At 37.6% G+C, this 16,743-nt stretch overlaps 1 pseudogene; it reads left to right on the top strand.

Moving 5' to 3' along the window:
- The first annotated feature begins 15,479 nt into the window (after positions 1-15,479).
- Positions 15,480-16,458, top strand: LOC141489228 (TLC domain-containing protein 3A pseudogene; annotated as a pseudogene).
- Positions 16,459-16,743: the final 285 nt, after the last annotated feature.

The following is a 16,743-nucleotide window of genomic DNA, read 5'->3' as shown; positions in this document are numbered from 1 at the left end:
AAAAAAGAAGCTGAACAAAACAGAGTGGTCGGAGCTATCCAGAGCTGTAAGAGATATGGTGTGGAAATAGAAACTGGAGGATTACAGAGGAGAAGAGAATAGGGAGCTGACTTAATTAACTACAGGTCTAAGAGTAGAGAAAAAGGAAAGTAGAATTAGAGGAAGGATAAGAAGAACTGGCAAGTGGAGGTTGAAATCAGGGTGAAGAAGAGGATTAGCAGGAGATGGAATTGGGTTGTTAGGGTTGAACAGAGGAATATGAGATTTTTTTTTAATCAAGTAAATGTAATCCTTGTGAATCTTGTTTGTATCCAGGATCTTTATTCATGAGTGGAAATAAAGTAGTGACATTCATCATGGGATTTGAGGAGACTTAGGAACTAATAGTTTATGGAGTATTTATATGAATATTAACATTTCCTAAAATAAATCAGTATTGAGAGAAGCAGATGGAGAAGAAAACAGTGGTCCATGTCCTGAACTCTTTGAAAGTGGAGGGAAAATAATCTTGGAACTGGTATACAGCCATCACTGATCTGTAGAAGAGTGAAATTTTTTAAAAGAGTGAGCTTCAAAGGAGAAATTGTTGTGAGATGATAATAAAGGGAAGGAAAGAAATAAAGGTGGAGAATAAGAAGTATTCTGACTGTCCCTCCAGCACCACGTATCAGGGGATGTGGGATAGGATAGAAGCCATACTGGAGAAAATCAACAAGGAACCTACACCTGAAGGGAGCCAGGGTGGATACAAAGTGAATATCAAAAGTATGTGAAGAAGAGACCCAGAATGAAGGGAAGTTTGCTCATTATGGATCTTCCCAAGAGCTGCATTAGAGGAAGCACTCAATGAGTTTGATTAAGATATAAGAGCTAGAAATTCATAATAAATATAAGCTATTTGATGAAATGGAACTGAGCAGATAATAGCAGTTTGCCTTTATAGCTTAATGATTACAAATCAGGTTTTATATATGATTTCCTTTGATTTCCCTCCACCTGTGAGGTATCATTCCTATTTCACTGATGTGGAAATAGAGAGTTTAAGAATATTGCCTAAGAGGGGCAGCTAGGTGGCACAGTGACTAGAGCACCAGCCTTGGAGTCAGGAGCACCTGGGTTCAAATCTGGCCTCAAACACTTAATAATTACCTAGCCATATGGCCTTGGGCAAGCCACTTAACCCCATTGCCTTGAAAAATCTAAAAAAAAAAAAAGAATATTGCCTAAGGTAACACAATCATTAATTGGCAAAGGCAGCATTTAAACTCACTCAAGTTTTCAGATTCCCTTATCCAACATTTCCCCTAACCCCACATTAATTCTCCAACAATCCACTAATAATAATAGCTAGCATTAAACAATGCCTTAAGGTCTACAAAGCACTTTATAGATTTGATATCATTTGATCTTCACAAAAACTCTCGAAGGTGTTGTTCAGTTATTTTTCAGGTATGTCTGACTCTCTGTGACCCCACTTAGAGTTTTCTTGACAAAAATACAGGAATGCTTTGCCATTTTCTTGTTCAGTTCATTCTAGATATAAGGAAACTTAAGGCAAACAAGATTTAAGTGACTTTCCCAGGGTCACAGAGCTAATATATATCAGAGGCTAGATTTGAACTCAGGAAGAATAATCCAGGTCTAGCCTTCTATCCACAGTACCATCTAGCTGATATATGATTATCTCCATTCTATATATGAGAAGACTGAGGCAGAGAAATCATTTGTTTAGAACAATACAGTATTTGAAGCAGTATTTGAACTCAAGTCTTTAATTCAGACTCAGACCTCCCTATACTACCTTTCCATATTGCAGTGATATGTTATATATGATTTATTCTTCTTTATTCTCCCATTCTCCTTTTCCCTTATCTCTTTGCTGTATGATACGATTTTAGGTTTTTTTCAACCCCCTTTGCTAAAAAATGTTAATAGCTCAAGATTAAAAGATTTAGTAGGGAAATTCTAAATGATTGATTTTTAAATGCTTGAAAGTACAATCCATGAATTTTCTTCAATAATTCTACTCCTATCTACAGTGGAAAGAGCATCTGCCTTGAGAGGACCCAGGTCCAATTCTTGATTTCAACCTTTATAATCTGTGGGACCTTGAGCAATTCACTAAAGGTCTCTGGACCTCAGTTTCCTCAATTATAAAATGAATGGGGTTAGAGTAATGGCCTTTGAGGTCCCTTTCAGCATTAGAACTAAAATCCTATGGTCTTGGCCAGAGGTGTCAAACACCCTGATTCCAAAACTACCCAATGTGGCCTAAACCAGATTAAAATGAAATTGGAAAATATTTAACAAAATAAATAAAAAGACAATAGAACATAGATAATGTTAATATGTGCTTTTCAAGTCAATAATCCTCTTTTGTAGATTTTTAGGTAGGATTTAGTAGCTTCCTTTTCTATTTGATGTTGACACCACAGAAATATGTTCAGTCATATTGTTTTACTGATAACAAACTGAAGTTCAAGGAAATTAGATTATTGATCCAAAATAAAATTTAAGTAGCAGAACCCAAGTCCTCTGAATTCAAATTCAGTTGATTTTTCCACTCTCACACTCTACTGGTTTCCCACAGTAACTTCCACCAGATGTTTGATATAGTGAATGCATACTGAATGAATAGTTCTAATTGCAGCATTGATTTCTCAAGAGCCAGAGTCAATAGACCAGTATTGTAAATATGTCTAAACAGTTCAAGTATTAGATAATGATGAGCAATCAAATGATGCACAATCTTTCAACTATATTTATCCTCTGAATTCCTTGGTAGCAGTACCTGAATCCAATTTTCTTTTCCATCACAACCAATCTTGAAGTATATTTGTATTCAAACTAAGTCCAATTTGCAAATTATGCTGCTAAAGCAGTCTAGTGAGGCCTAGCTCCTTTTCCACATGATAAAAGGAAGCATGCAGAACACAAGGTTCTGCTTATCTGGCTTACTGCTGATTTGCACAGTTCTAGGAGTATAGTGATAAAAGTCAACAAATAGCTTGGAGTCAACAGTGGACTGGAAGCCTAACTCTGCCACTTACCACCTGTGTGACCTTGGCTAAATCCCTTAAATCTGTTGACACTTTATTTCCTGTTCTATAAAACAAGGGAGTTAAATTAGATCACCTCCAAGAATGTATCCATCCCAAAGTTCCTGATCTACACTATTTGATGTCAATGCACAGAAAATCATTATAAGGCATTTTTTTACAAGAGTCAGAAAAGCTAGATTTGGGGGAAATAGAGAGGCCTGGGTGCCCCTCAGAGAGGTTATGGTGACAGAGATGATGATGATGATGATGATGATGATGATGATGTTTGTCCTTCATTTTTTTTTAAGGTTTTTGTAAGGCAAATGGGGTTAAGTGGCTTGCCCAAGGCCACACAGCTAGGTAATTATTAAGTGTCTGAGACCGGATTTGAACCCAGGTACTCCTGACTCCAGGGCCCGTGCTCTAGTCACTGTGCCACCTAGCCGCCCCTGTTTGTCCTTCATTCTTGAAGAAGACCATGACAAGCACATGAGTTGGATTTGAGTGAGGAAATGCTGTGCTAAGTTACCATTCTCACTTTCTCCTCCAGAGTCATCTGGGTCCTGTGGCTAGATAATCATGGCCCTGGATGTGAAGCAATTAGGGTTAAGTAATTTGCCCAAGGTCACACAGTTAGAGTCAAATATCTGAAGTCAGAATTGAATTCCCATCCTTCTGACTACAAGACCAGTGTTTCACCTTCCAGTCATCTAGGGGTTCTTAGTGTAGTTAGTTATTCTTGACAACTATCTCCTGGTTAGGTTAAATGTGTCCTTGAGGTGTTTGACATGGGGAGGGAACCTCAGGAAGAGAGATTTAATATTTAATTCATTGATTCATTCAATACCCATTTATTAAAGCACAAAGACAAAACAAGAACAATCACTACCTTCAATGAGATTTTATCCTCCAATCACCTCTCTGCCTCCACTACTACCACCCTGTTCTCTGTTAAGTATAATAAGAATCTCAGAACTATAATCCTGGTAAAAATATTGATTTCTTTAGAGAGTATTTTGTCTTTATATCAGTCATCTTGCCAACTTAGTAAGAAATTAAGACTCCTAGGTATCTCCCCCTGTTTTAATTACAAACTCAGGAGGACAATGATCAGGATGCTGGGAGATTTGTCCTGCTAGGAAGAGACAACAAGAGTTAAGATAGTATTGTACAAGGATGATTGTTGAGGATCATTTGGGAAACTAAGGAAGTTAATAATTTTTCCTATTTTCAGGTTTTGCATAAAAGTTCCACTCTTTGCCAGTGAGAGTGTGAATATTGCCTTAATTTCCTTCACCTATAGGTTAAATGTAAGATCTTTGAGAATAAAACTTTAAAATGTCTAACCTATATTTTCTGTCATTTTATTTTATTTAATTCTTTATTTTTAAGGTTTTGATTTTTTTTTTTTACAGTTTTGGGGTTAACATCTCATACAGTCTCAACCACAAACACCCATCATACCTTAAGACTGATAAGCACTGGTTTAGGGATTGTCAAAAGGTTGGGACTCTCCAATGAGGGATAGAGGTGGTAGGAATATGAACTTCCAGCAACAATGTCCCCAAATTGATCCAGGAGAACTGGTGCCTGGAAATCTCAATCCCTGTGCATGTTTATCTTAAAACAATAAATATGTCTGGTACCTGGGGCAATGAGTAAGAAAAAGAGAGAAAGTCTAAGGCATAATGACCATTTCTATAAATAAATTATACTTAACCTTTTTTGTGGCATGTACCTCTTTGGCAGACTGGTGAAGTCTATGAACCCCTTTACAGAATAATGTTTTTAAATAATTGAAGAAAATTCTCATTTTAATTAGTGAAAAAAAGTATATTTTTCCTATCCAAGTTCAAGGTTCCCTGAAATTTAGGGTCCATGGACCCTAGATTAAGAATTCCTGCTATAAATTATTAAAGTAATTTGAAGACAGTTTATAGAAGAAGAGAAACTGAGGTTCAGAAAGGGTATCCAAAGGGCTCAAGAGAGTAAGTTGGAAAAGAAAACCATGGATTAGACACTAAATATTGGGAAGGATGGATATGACCTGGAAAATAGAAAAATGACAATCTTTAAAAGCGAACTTTAAAAGAGATGGATCCTGGACTTCCAGTTAAGATGGTAGAGAGGAGACAGTGCTAAGTGCTCCTGGTTTCCCAGAGATCTGAACAGAAATTCAGTCGATAAAGCCCAGAAAAAGAAGCTAGGAGAAGTACACCTACCAACAAGGTCTGTCTCAGAGGAGCATGGATGAACTGGAAATGGAGAGCAGAGGGCCAGCACAGGGACAGCAGTGGGGGAAGCCAGAAGACCAGCCTCAGCTGCAGAGGTTTTGGTGAGTGGTGGTCCAAGGACCAACTTTAGCCACAGAATATTTGACTAGGGAGAGAGGAACTCTGGTGAGTCCCAGTCGACAGGAGGGTGAGCTGCACAGAGTCTTAGAGCACTCCTGGAAAAGGACCAGCTGGGCCAGGGACCTGAGTTCCATACTTTTTGCAGAGCATACATTTTGCAGAGCATACTTTTGTCAGAGCATATATTTTGCAGAAGGAACTGTAAACACCCCCCACCCCATGCCCTCAGGCTCAGGTGTGGGCAACAGATTTCACTCAGTTGAAAGGGAGATTAACTCCCCCCACCCCAAGGGCCCAGCCTATTGTTCAATAACAACTCAGACCCTGCTGCCCTTCCTCACTCCCTCCCCACCCTCTTAGGGAGAAGGCTTCAAACACTTTAGAGAAAGCAACCAGCACCCCCCACTAGCTGACCCACTTTTTCAAAAGCAAACCTCTGAGAGCCAGTCCCCCCCTCCAACACAACATCCTAGGAAAATGAAGAAAGGCCAGTAGAAAGGGAGGGCCATGGAGAAATACCTAGAAGTACCAGATTCTAATCCAGAGAGATCTAACACTTCTGAGGAGAACATGAATTTGTCTCCAGCCCAGAAAGATTTCCTTGAAGAAATCAGGAAGAAGTTTAAAAATCAATCAGAAAATTTGGGAAAAGAAACCCAAGAGAAGATTAACACCTTGCAACAAGAAAACAATAACTTGGAAAATACAATTGGACAAATACAAAATGAGAATAATTCTCTCAGATCCTCAATTGGGCAAATGCCAAAAGAAAATAATTCTCTCAAAATTGCACTTGGGCAAATGGAAAACTCCTTCAAAAATAGAACTGACCAATTGGAAAAAGAGTTGCAAAAGGTAAATGAAGAAAATTCTTCTCTAAAAAAAGAGAATGGAATCTGTGGAAACTAATGACTACATGAGACAAGATTCTGTTAAACAAAACCAAAAGTTAAAAAAAAATAGAAGAAAACGTAAAATACCTCATCAGCAAAACCACTGACCTTGAGAACAGAATGAGAAGGGACAACCTGAGAATTATAGGTCTTCCAGAAAACATTGAAGAGAAAAAAAAAAGCTTGGACTTAATATTACAGGATTTAGTGATGGAAAACCACCCTGATATCATGGAACCAGAGGCAAAATAGTTATTGAAAAAATATATTGATACCCTCTGGAAAGAGATCCTAAAATGAAAAGAATTTGGCCACAACATTCCTTAGTCTTTTCATTTTAGGATCTCTTTCCAGAGGGTATCAATATATTTTTTCAATAAGTATTTTGCCCTCTGGTTCCATGATATCAGGGTGGTTTTCCATCACTAAAAAAACCTAATGATCAATTGCAAAAAGGCAGAAATAGTGAGTACATCTTTCTTACATCATAATGCAATAAAAATCATATGTAATATTGGGCCAGGGAGATGTAGACCCAAAAGTAATTGGAAATTAAATAACCTCATTTTAAAGAATGAGTGGATTAAACAACAAATTGTAGAAAGAATTGATTATTTCATTATAGATAGTTACAATAATGAAACAACATACCAAAGTCTATGGGATTCACTCAAGGCAGCTTTCAGGGGATATATCATATCTTTAAATTTTTATATGAATAAATTAGAGAAAGAGAAAATAAATGAATTAAATATGCAACCAAAAAAGTAGAGAAAAAGCAAATTAACCCCCCCAATTAAATACCAAATTAGAAATTGTAAAAATTAAACTAGAAATAAATAAAATCAAAAGTTACAAAACTATTGAAGTAATAAATAAAATCAAGAGTTGGTTTTATGAGCAAAACAATAAAATTGATAGACTTCTGGTCAATTTGATAAAAAAAAAGAAAGAATGAAACCAAATCTCTAATATTTGATAAATGAAAAAGGTGAACACACCAACAATGAGGAGGAATTTAAAGTAATAATTTGGAATTATTTTGCCTAACTATGCCAATAAATTTGACAAACTAAGTGAAATGGACAAATATTTACAAAAATATAAGTTGTCCAGGTTAAATGAAAAGGAAATTAAATACCTAAATAACCCTATCTCAGAAAAAGAAATCTAACAAGCCATTATTGAACTCCCTAAGGAAAAATATCCAGGGACAGATGGATTCTCAAGTGAATTCTATCAAACATTTAAGGAACAATTGGTTCCAAATCTATATAAACTCTTCAGAAAAATAGGTGAAAACAGAACTCTGCCTAACCCTTTCTATGACATTGATATGGTGCTGAAATCTAAACCAGGAAGTTAAAACAGAGAAAGAAAATTATAGCCCTATCTCCTTAATGAATATAGTTGCAAAAATTTTAAATAAAATCTTAGCAAAATGATTACAAGTTATCACTAGGATAATACATTATGAACAAGTAGGATTCATCCCATGAATGCAGGATTGGTTCAATATTAGGGAAACTGTTTTTATAATTAATTATATCAATAACAAACCTATCCAAAATCATATGACTGTATCAATAGATGCTGAAAAAGCTTTTTGACATAATACAACACCATTCCTAACAAAAACACTAGAGAGTGTAGGAATAAATGAATTGTTCCTTACAATAATAAGCAGTATCTATCTGAAACCATTAACAAGCATGATATGCAATGGGGATAGGCTAGAGGCATTCCCAATTAGATCAGTGGTGAAACAAGGATGGCCATTATCACCATTACTATTCAATATTGTATTAGAAATGTTAGCTTCAGCAATAAGAGAAGAAAAAGAAATTAAAGGAATTAGAATTAGTAGGAAGAAAAAAAGCTCTTATTCTTTGCAGATGACATGATGGCCTAGAGAATCCTAAAAAATCATCTTAAAAACTACTAGGAAAAAAATTACCAAATTTAGCAAAGTTGTAGAAAATAAAATAACCCCCCATAAATTCTCAACATTTCTATATATGACTAGCAAGATACAGCAGAAAAAACTAGAAAGAGAAATCCCATTCAGTGTAACCTCAGACAAAATAAAATACCTGAGAGTCTACCTGCCAAGGCAGACTCAAGAACTTTTTGAAAACAATCATAAAAACACTTCTCACACAAATAAAATCAGATTTAAATAACTGGGCAAATATCAACTGCTCACGGATAGGTCAAGCTAATAAATAAAAATGACAATTCTACCAAAAGTAAACTACTTGTTTAGTGCCCTACCAATCAAAATTCCAAAAAATTACTTTAATGAGTTAGAAAAAACTTTCAAGTGAATTAATATGGAGAAATAAAAAGTCAAGAATTTCCAGGTATTCAATGAAAAAAAGTACAAAAGAAGATGGCTTAACCTTACCAGATCTAAAATTACATTATAAAACATCAGTCATCAAAATTGTCTGGTATTGGCTAAGAAATAGAGTGGTGGACCAGTGGAATAGACTAGGTGCAATAGCAGGAAATGATTATAGCAATCTGCTGTTTGATAAGCCCAAAGACTCCAGTTATTGGGATAAAAACTCTCTCTTTGATAAAAACTGTTGGGAAAATTTGAAGTTAGTATGGAAGAAACTTGGATTAGACCAACATCTCACACCCCATACCAAGATAAGCTCAAAATGAATACAGGATTTAAACATAAAAAATAATATTATAGGGATGGCTAGGTGGTGCAGTGGATAGAGCATGGGCCCTGGAGTCAGGAGTACCTGAGTTCAAATCTGACCTCAGACACTTAATAATTACCTAGTTGTGTGACCTTGGACAAGCCACTTAACCCCACTACCTTATGCAAAAAAAAAACAAGAAACAATATTATAAGCAAACTAGAAGATCAAGGAGTAGCTTACCTCTCAGATCTATGGAAAGGGAAGCAATTTATGACCAAGGAAGAGATAGAGAACATCATTAAAAACAAACTAGATAATTTTGATTACATTAAATTAAAAAGCTTTTGCACAAACAAAACCACTGTAAACAAGATCAAAAGAAATGTAGTAATTTGGGAAACAATTTTTACAGCTATTGTTTCTTACAAAGGACTCATTTCTAAAATATACAGAGACTAAGTCAAATTTTCAAAAAACAAGGCACTCCCCAACTGAGTAATGGTTAAAGGATATATAGAAAGGCAATTTACTGATGAGGAAATCAAAGTGATCCATAGTCATATGAAAAATTGCTCTAAATCATTACTTCTTAGAGAATTGCAAATTAAAGCATTTCTGAGGTACCACCTCAACCCTCTCAGTCTGGCCATTAAGACCAGAAAGGGCAATGATCAATGTTGGAAGGGATGTGGGAAATTTCGGACACTAATACATTGTTGGTGGCACTGTAAACTCATCCAACCTTTCTGGAGAGCACTTTAAAATTACCCCCAAGGGGCAACAAAAATGTCCATATCCTTTGATCCAGCAATATCACTACTAGATCTATACCCTGAAGAAATTATGAAAAAAGGGTAAAAACATCACTTGTACAAAAATATTCATAGCAGCCCTGTTTGTGATGGCAAAAATAAAATGGAAATCAAGTGAATATCCTTCAATTGGGAAATGGCTTAACAAACTGTGGTATATGTATGTGATGGAACACCATTGTTCTATTAGAAATCAGGAGGGATGGGAATTCAGGAAAGCCTGGAAGGATTTGCATGAACTGCCGCTGAATGAGATGAGCAGCATCAGAAGAACATTGTACACCCTAACAGCAACATGGGGTTGATGATCAACCTTAATGGACTTGCTCATTCCATCAGTACAGCAATCAGGCACAATTTGGGAGAATATGCCATGGAGAATACCATCTGCATCCAGAGAAATAATTGTGGAGTTTGAACAAAGACCAAAACTACTACCTTTAATTTTTTAAAAAAATTATCTTATTATGTAATTTTGCTCTTATACTTTATTTTTTTCCCTTAAGGATATGATTTCCCTCTCATCACTTTCAACTTAGATCATTGTATACAATGGAAACAATGTAAAGATTAACAGACTGCCTTTTGTAGGGTGGGGGGAGGGAAGCAAGATTAGGGGAAAAATTGTAAAACTCAAAATAAATAAAACCTTTCTTTAAAAAAAAAATGCAAAACATGGTGGCTAGGTGGTGTCTTGGATAAAGCACAGGCCCTGGAGTCAGGAGTATCTGGGTTCAAATCCGGTCTGAGACAGTTAATAATTACCTAGCTGCGTAGCCTTGGGCAAGCCACTTAACCCCATTTGCCTTGCAAAAAACTAAAAAAAAAAAAAGAATTAAAAAAAATTTTAAAAAGCAAAACAAAAAATGCTAAACAAGAGAGAGAGAGAGAGAGAGAGAGAGAGAGAGAGAGAGAGATGGACCCTGAGGGAAGGTCAGAAGATGGCAGTGGAGAACAAGGAGTAAATCAACTCTTTTTCCCTTTCCCTCATGTACCTGGGAATGTGAGAAAAGAAGATAGCTTTGGAGAAAGTGCTGAGAGGTTCTGGATTCAGGATACATTTCAGTAATGGAAGGCAGGGAGAAGATAATATTTAGGATGAAGGGAGATTTTAGTAATAGAAGAAACTTCCAGAGAAGATAATGGTAAGGAAGGAAAGAGAAAGGTAGTAAGTGGAGAAGGTTTGGGTTGAGTTTACTATGGGGAAAAGCTGAAAGGGCAATTAGTCATCTCCACCCTTCACTTTGCTTGATACCATTCCCAGGTCATGTAAGAGAATGTTTATGATTTAGAGTTGTAGGTAGAGGAGCCAGCTAATCCACTAACAACCAACCCAATGCTTGACCCCTTAATAGGGAATTAATAAGTATTGACTGATCTGCAAAGCTGATCTCCAGAGCTTGTTGAGGCTCAGAGTCTGTCTGACTAGTTTGTTTATGCTTGTATAGAAAGGAATGATGTTCACCACCACTACCACTCCTCCCTTGCTGCAGGGTGGAACAGTGAGTCTTTTGGTCTTCATATGCACCAACATTAAGACAAAAGGAGCAAGCAGGCACATGTACAGAGTGGTATCCTTTGTTTAGATATCTATCTGTATTGTAAATTCCTGGACTATAAATGAGTGTGTCTCTCTACCTGTAATTGAGAAAGGAACTATTAAATTCTAGAAACAATGGTGGGATACAAGAGACTTTGTTTCATAGTAAATAAAGAAAAGTTGTAGCGATTGAACTGGACTTTGTTCGTATTATAAAAGTGATCTATCTCACAGAATATGTTGCCTTATTCTTTGGAAATAAACATAGGACTGGTCTCTTGCTGAGAGGTATACTTCACTTTGCTAATGTAACACAAGTTCTAAGGTAACTATGCCAATCTGCACTTCTAATGGGAAGTAGTTCTGTAGCTCATGAACACCTACGGTGTTTTCCTCATTGATTTTCAGTTGGGAATCAATCACTCCTATTCAATAAGCTTTTAGAAAACAGTTTATTTACTAAAGTGATATTGCTATGGCAGATGGCACAAAACATCCCCTTCCCCTACCCAAAGTGATTTTTCCACAGGTATATACTGAGTGAAACCAGAAAGAAGTTCACCAGTGCTTAAATTGGCACATGGGGTAACACAGTGCCTGAAAATCCTTTTGCAGAGTCAGGAAGACATCCCATTTAGGTTGTATCTAGCTTCCTTGCTGGGCTAGTAGAGTTGGAAAAATGCTTATTATATTGTATACACTCCATTCCTGTCCTGAGAAAGCTTCTGCTATCCTTGGATGATTGGATGTAATTGGAAGATCCTACAGATCAAAAGGTCAAGGGAATGAGGGTTGGAGAAGAGACCTAGACTGAAGCCACAATAGAAGACCCCCTTTTCAAGAGGGTCCTTTTCAGGGCTTTCCTGAGACTTTCTTCTGGCTAACTTGCTCCAATTTCTCTGGCTAAATTGGTTTGATATTTCATAGATATCCTCTGGAGCATGACCAGGTTTCTTCAGTCTTCAGACATGCTTCTTGTGCAATGCCATTCCAGTTTAGATGGCAAATTTATAGATTATGATAAATTTGTGCTAAACATTTATTTCCACATAGACAATAAAGCCTGGTCTCATATATGAGGAAAGCTCAACAAATGGATTCCTACCTCATAAACCTATCTCCATAATTTGTATTTTCAGTCTTGTTGATTGGAATTCTCCAAAGGAATAATTTATTTAATGAAGTAAATTCAAATTATGTCTGTTAGCTGATAGAATTATTACAAAAGAATAGCTTTTATTTATTTGATGATTTAACTGCTAATCAATGGCAAGAAAGATGGGGATAGGGACATGAGAAGAAGAGAGAGAGAGACACACACAGTATCCACTTTTGAAAAGACACTTTTCAGGCAGATTTTCTGTAGACCTTAACCTTGGACAATGAATGTGAGACAGAGCCATTACATGTGATTATTTGTATGCAAGATACAATGGAACTTTGTATCCAGTGACTATGAGGAAAGGGAATGGAAGCTCAAATATCATTGGACACTTTCATCTTCTAAAAGGTGACACTTGGGATGAATCCAGAGTATTACTACATATTGTTACCTTTATTCCTAGTTTGAAAGACTATTTTTATAATTGTACTGGTGTTAAAAACTATGAAATTAAAAATCTATGGACCTTCCAGATCACTGGGAACATAGGCAAGTGGTCCTATGATATAGGCTAACAAGGGACTAGATAATGGATATTACCAATCAAGGTTGGTCCAGGACACAATTTGTTATCAATTGTGCCAAGTAAAGCAAGGGCTGCTCCCATATCAATGAGGCCTATTTTCCACCTGATGCCACAGTGAGGGACATCATCATAGCTCAGTAGCTAGAACAAAGAAAAAAGTACCGACAAGACCTGAGTTTGATTCCTGCCTCAGATATTTACTAACTTTGTGACGCTGACCAAAAGCCCTAACCTCTCAGAATCTTGTTTTCTCATTTGTAAAATGTAGATAATTACTTCTTTCTTACAGGATCATAAGATGCTGTAAAGTATGCAAAGTGTTTGGAAAAAAACTTAAAGAGATCTATATAATAACTTATTGATTATATCAGCTTTCTTATCTTTTTGAGGCTGAAGTTAAACCCTCATATACTTTGTTACTCCCACTATTTCCAGAGTTCCTGTTTCTGAAAAGGGCATTATCATTCTTCTAGTGGCTCAGATTCATTATCTAGGAATCTTCAATTTGGCTTGTCTCTCTTTTTAAACTAATTATATCATATTATGCCTCTTTTGGCATGCTATAATCCAAACAATCAGGCTGTATTAAAATTATATCTTGTTCTGGTCCCCCCTGACCACACCACCCCTACTCCTAAATTAATAAGTAGTTGGTATAAAGAGACAATAGTATGAAGATGGAAAAGGGGAACTTGGAAATCTTGTACAAACCATTCCAAAGATCACAGGGGCATAATGAACATTTATCATATGTTAACCAAAATTTACTTTCTGGTAATATGTACTAAATCAGTGAAATTCATCTAGACACAGCAGTCATGGCCTTTTGGTTCTATGATATATAAATCTCAAACCAATTACAGACCTCCACAGTAAAGACTAGAGGATCATAATATGGATGCTGTCTTTAACACTTTAATGAAAACTTTGAGGTGATTTAGATATGTTAGTGAACTAAGTCCCAGTTGGCATAGATAAAACATGTTTTTCCTGCCAAACTCCATGTTGCCTAGAATTCTCAACTCTAATTCATCATCAGTGATATTATCTGCTTCTGTCTTTTTCTATCTTCTTCCTCTCCCCAATCCAACTTCTTCCTCATGTTAACAATCTCTGAGGCTGAGATGCAGCAAAGTAGGATTCTCTCCTGCTTGGGCTAAATTTGGCCTAACAACACCTAGGAAACAAAGGTTCACAGCATTGTACCATCTATATATGGAACCACTGGTGATAGCAATTGGAGAAATTTTTAATTCTTTGGATAATTTCATTTACCTTGGCAATACACTTTCCAGGAATGTCCACATTGATGAGGTTGACACACATTGCCACAGTTGGCTTGTTGTTTGGGAGGCTCCCAAAGAAAAGTATGAGAGAGAAGAGCTCAGTCATTTCCAAACTAAAAGAGCTAACCTCGTTGTTGTGTGCCTATGAAATCCAGACAGTTTATCAATGCCATGCCAAGAAACTTTTTAATCAATTCCATTTGAATTGTCTTATAAAGATTCTGATGATCACCTGGCAAGAAAAGGTACCAGACTAAAAATCCTATCTCAACTTACCTACCAAGAATTCAAATGGTACTGTAGAGAGTTCAGCTCCAATGGGCTGGTCAAGTTGTTCGAATGACAAAAGTATGTTTGCCTAAAAGAACTCACACAAGAAGAGTGCTCACATGAAGATCAGAAGAAATGATACAAGGACACTCACTCTCCAGGTCTCTCTGAAGAACTTTGAAATCAATTGTGAGACATGGGAGACACTAACAAAAGGATTGCTCAGCATGGTATTCCTACATCAAAGAAGGTCCTGTACTCTGTGAGCAAAGAAGAATTGTAGTAGCTAAAAAAAAGAAATGTGAGATGCACAAATTTAGAGACATCTCCATTCCAAATGCTCATGTGGACTATTTGTGTCCAACCTGAGTCTTCCAAGCTCATTGTTGCTCTGATTATTCATAGCCAGACACACTATTGTCAAGATCCCCATGCAAAGATCATCTTTCTCCATCACCTCTCTCTTTTTACTTTCCTTCCTCGAACACAATAAAGGCTTTTTTTGATCTATAACCTCTGAGTTCTTTGGCTTTATTTTATAGCTCAAAGTTGATAGTTGGATTATTTTTGTCTATAACCTCTGTGGCTCCCCCCCAAATTAATAAATTCTAGGCACTTGCTATTGTCTCTGGAGCAAATACAAAATGTTCTGTTTGGTATTCAAAGCCCTTCATAACTTAGTCCTCTATCTTACCGACATGCATTATTGGTCTCAGTGATACTGACCTCCTGGCTGTTCTATAAACAAGACACTCCGGACATTTTTTCTGGCTGTTCCCCAATCCCACCTCTACTCCATCTACTAACCTCCCTGGCTCCCTGGAAGTCCCAACGAAAATCCTACCATTTATAGGATATTTTTTTCTACTTCATTTCAGTGCTTACCCTCTTTTAATTATTTTACATTTCTCCCATAGATAGGTTACTTTGCATACATGTTTTCATGTTGCTGCCCCCTTTGGATTATAAAGTACTTGAGGGGGGCGGGGGCAGCGCCGGGGCCGCGTCCGGCCACGTTCCGGGCTCCCGGGGCCGGGCGGGCCAGACGCGCAGGAGCGGAGCAGAGCTGGGGCTGGCTGCTGGGGCTGGCCGGCGCCGCGCACTTCTTTCCCAGCTTCTTCGGGGTTTGCGCCTGGGGGCTGCGCCGGGCGCTGCCCCGAGGCCCCTGAACAGTCGACTGCCCGACCTTCAGCAGCAGGCTCACCTCCTCCATCCATGCGGTGCTGGCCTCCGGCTCCGGGCTCCTCGTCCTCTGGACCTGCGACAATGTCATTACCTTGCAGGCACTGGCTTGCTCAAGAATATATATGGGTTTTGATTCCATATATGACCTACGACCTAGGTGCTATGCACATTTGCTACTGGTACCGAAACAGAGGCAAGGATAAGAAACACTTTTACCATTTTTAAGAACTTCCTCAAGCACGATCACCTCATGCTCAGGCACCATATTTTCATTCTGGCCGTTCTTGTACCCATTGCTCCCGTACTAAGGGGAGAACGTGGTGACTTTTTTGTAGGCTGTATCTTTGGGGCAAAATTCAGCACCCCATTTGTATCACTGGGCAGAATTCTGATTCTGCTGAAGAAGCAGCACACGTTTTTGTACAAAGTGAATGGAATCCTGACCCTGGGGACCTTCTTGTGCTTCCGCATCCTCATTTTCCCCTTTATGTACTGGTCCTCTAGCCAAAAGAAGGGGCTGAGGTTACTGCAAACACCTTTCCACATAGCCATCTATTGCAATGTCATCAATAGCCTCATCATGCCCCAGCTCTACTGGTTTGCTCTGCTCTGCAAGAAGGCAATCCGGATGTTTGACACTTCCCAGATCAAAAAGACCAGTTAATGGAGTCTATGACCCACATCACTCAAAAGAGGTTGTATCCTCCTACACAACCTATCTCCTCTACATTCCATGGAACTATTTGGGCTCTAAATGGTCTGTTTTGTAGGAGGCAATAGGGAGGTGGATGGTTTGGGGTTTTAAAAGGAACAGACATTTCCTTCCTACTCTGCCTTTTTTACAGAAAACACATTCTCATGGGTAACAATGACAGTATGATGTGTCGTATGTGTAACTAAGCAATCTGGCATGGTGGCCACCAATCACCAGATAGTTGTTAGCACTAAGGACGTTGCTGGCGTCTAATCTCAAAGAACTGTTCAAGAGAAGCCAGAGAAGTTCTGGGGAGAAAA

This window comes from Macrotis lagotis, chromosome 5 (genome assembly GCF_037893015.1).
Source record: "Macrotis lagotis isolate mMagLag1 chromosome 5, bilby.v1.9.chrom.fasta, whole genome shotgun sequence".
Classification (NCBI taxonomy): domain Eukaryota; kingdom Metazoa; phylum Chordata; class Mammalia; order Peramelemorphia; family Peramelidae; genus Macrotis; species Macrotis lagotis.
This window is presented reverse-complemented; position numbering and strand designations above follow the sequence as displayed.